Raw genomic sequence first — 3,660 nt, forward strand, 5'->3', positions numbered from 1 at the left:
AGAGGTGAGAGAGGGAAGGAGGTATGCGAAAAGATCACCAATCGCAAATCATGACTATAAAAATCAATAAAAATTCATTATAAAATAATACAGAAAAATGTTTAGATTTATTTACTTTGCTATGAGCTCTACTCTTCAAGAGGTTTTATTGTTTTGCTATTTAGAAAGTGCTAAGAGATTTCTACAGCAGAAGTACTTTACTGTTTTATTAAAGATTCTTTTAAAATGAGCACTAAGCAATTTATAGAAAAATCAATGTTCACTTTGGCTCATGTGATTCCACCCCACCTGTTAAAGGCTCAATACACTGTTATTGCTTCATATTATTGAATAGTTGCAACTACGAAAACAAAAATATAACAGCTTCACATTCCCACTCATTCTTCACATGTCCCTCGGCCTACTCTCTTATCTCCTTCTAGATTATTGTTTTTCTTTCACTGTGTATCAGAAAATGCATTCACATTCTTTAAACGGTGTTTTCAGATCAAAGCCTAAGTTTACATCTGAAGTGTGTAGGTTTCTGCTGTGTTTAACAATTAAAAAAGCGAGAAGCAGCTCTGACAGATTTCCCTGTTTGATTTCACATATGTGGTACAACTGATGGAACTCAGACGCAAAACCAGGATAACGTACACACACTCTTTTTTTTTCATCAAAGCACACATTGAAATGGTTGGCTTATTGCCTAAGAATCAATTATCAGATTTTTTTTTTTTTAAGAACCTAATTTTTGAATATAGAAATTGCAATTGTTTTTTTCTAAGTTTTTAGTTTTTGCTTTGCAAAATTAAGTCAAAAACAGAAGTAGCAACGTCTGTTGTTTCTGCCTAATAATTAGTACAGGCAGCAGTGTTACAGAGGTTAACACAAGGAACTCATTTGTTTCTGCCTACACATAGGACTATGAAAACACATTTCAATATAAACACACTTGAGATGCTGAGGTGTACTGTGAAGATTTAAACTGCGTGTCTTGTGTAAATTCACTTGTTTGTCTGACGAACAGCAGCATGTTTCAAAGGTTATCAGTTCCTGGAAACTTATACCAGGCAGAGAGACCCACACCACCCATCTTTTTAAATGTGGGTGTGGGACACTGGAGTGATGTTGTATTATGAATGAAGTACAGAAATAAGGAAGAGTGAAAGAAAAAAAATAATCTTTTTCTCCAGTTACACAATTGGTTGCCCCCCTCCTCCCAAGGCCAAAATGCGTTAACTGCTGGAAAGTCAATGAAAGTCTTTTCCAGTCTTGTAAGTTGTGGCAGAATAGATCTTTATTTAAAAACTTACTTTGCAGTCAAAATAATCCCATCAGGCCTTCTGTATTTGGTGGCAGTGTTTTGATCTTTGAAAAGGAAAACACACATTTAGAATTATTTGGGGACCCACTCACCACAAAGTGACCAGTTTGTTTTATTATAGAGCCCACATTAGTGCTAGCATAGCAACACCTACTGGTACATTTATGAAGTAAAGTTGAAACCAACATGGCCATAAATTGGTTCTTCCATCTTATTGAGAAAAATTACTCCCTGGTTTTTACCCATGATGTCTAAACATAAAAATGACTACTCTCCCAAATGAGAGAATGGGAAGGAAAACTATAGTTGTCAGGAAAACACACACACACTCACACACACACACACACTTTACATTTTGAGTGCCACTAAAATGACTGCTACCCTTCTCTGTAAACTGAAGTTGCCATTCAGCCTGCTTCTAAAAATTATGTCATGTAGTTCATGGTTAAGGCTGATCCTCCCCCCTCCTCCTCCTCCTCCTTCATACATTCTTTAAAAAGAGTCACACAGTTACAGGAAGCCAATCACAAGAGCACTGACTGGATTGAAGTAAGCTGAGAGGCATCATGTTTATTTTTACCACAGATATGAAGTCTAGTCACCAAACAATGAATAATACAGCAGGTAATGTCAGGGTCTGCCAGCTCTCCCAACTCCTAAACAACGTCTTAACTTAAGGAGACATTCAGGAACAATAAAGACCACACAAAATAGAGCTGTAGAGAGTATAATAAGTACAAAAAAAAAAAAAAATACATCCATATCACCACTAATCCCGAAGTTCAGATTTTACCAATATTTAGAAGTCATAGATCCTGTTTAGTTCAACTCCTCTGTAACAGTTCCTTGAAAACTCAGCCCCAGAGCCCTGGCCAGATGCCTCAGTGGGTTGAAGCTGCCCTGTCCATCAAAAGGTTGTGGATTCGATTTCTGGTCAGGGTACATACCGAGGTAGGTTGTGGGTTCGATCCCCATTCAGGGGTGTGAACTGATCAATGTTTCTCTCTCTCTTTCTCCCTCTTTCTTCTTCCCTCTCTAAAAATCAATGGAAACATATGCTCAGGTGAGGATTGAAAGAAGAAGAAAAAAAAAACAGCCCCAGAAAAGCAAACAAGAAGCCATGTGCTGCCAGTTCAGCAAGTTGTAAGCCAGCACACTGACTGGCGGCCCCCCGCTTCCTCGTGAAAGGTAACACAGCGACTTTCCTCGCTGACAAGCGTCCCTGAATGAGTCCTGGGGTGGCAGCACAGACTGTGCTAAGTCACGGACAGTAATGAGGATCCAACCAAGGCAAGTTTGGTCAGTCTCCAAAAATCCTTTCCCTCCTAGATAAGGTAGTAATTTTTACTGATGGTCTTCAAGGATTATATAAATTGAATGTCTGCTATTCTTAGTCTGCATAATCCTACATTTCAGTTAAGTTGGCCTCCATAACAGTATGTTTATTTAGTGAACTGTGTAGATACATCCATAATCCCAACAGCAAATTAAGTTCCCCATTTGCTTTAAAGCTACTGAAATTGATGGACTCTTGGGGAACATTAGGGAATTTGGGGTTTCTAAAACACAGAAATATGTGGGTTTTGTTCATGGCTGGAATAAGTCTAGACCTTTATCACCTGATGCCTGGCTTCCTGGGGCCAGCTCCTAATTGCTCTCTGCAAATATTAGTCTTAACCCCTTTCTGAACATTCCTGCCAGATTTATTTCTCTGAAATACCTCTTTCACCAGTCATGTCCCTTCTCAGAAACATTCGTTGCTCACCTTGCCAAGGAATTTTCAAACTCCACTACCTAAGGTTTTGTTTTTCAGAGATGGGCCTCAATCTTCTTTTCAACCATGGTTCTCTCTAGCTCCTTATCACTCACGTTCCTCTCCCGTCGAGCCATCCAGCAGGCTGGTCAACCTCCGGCTCTCGTGCATATGTTCATCATGTCACCTCTAGGTCTCAGTGGTGGTGTTCGCGTCCTCTTTCTGTTCCTCTCTTCTACCCGCACCCAGCCCTGCCTTGGTGCTTCTCCAGTCCCTCTATCAGAATCTTCTAGAAACCTCCATATAGACCTCAGCAGTTACTCCAGTCCTCTGATTTTCTCACTAAGTTTTTACTGGTCCAGACATATACTATCTTACAATTTAGCTTTTCATGTGTATATGCCTCTTCTTCCCAATGTGGAAGAAATTCCTCCAGAAGAGGGATACAGCCTCCGTAACTCCAAACACAGTGCCCAAATGAGAGGTGAAAAAAAGGAAGAAAGTAAATAGCTTAAAAAATTACTAGAATTATACTCTGAAAATGACTCAAGATATCATCTAGAATGAAAAATAACACATTTTTAAGCATTTTCTTATTGAG

Source organism: Molossus molossus, unplaced genomic scaffold (assembly GCF_014108415.1).
Source record: "Molossus molossus isolate mMolMol1 unplaced genomic scaffold, mMolMol1.p scaffold_m16_p_3, whole genome shotgun sequence".
In the NCBI taxonomy this organism is placed as follows: domain Eukaryota; kingdom Metazoa; phylum Chordata; class Mammalia; order Chiroptera; family Molossidae; genus Molossus; species Molossus molossus.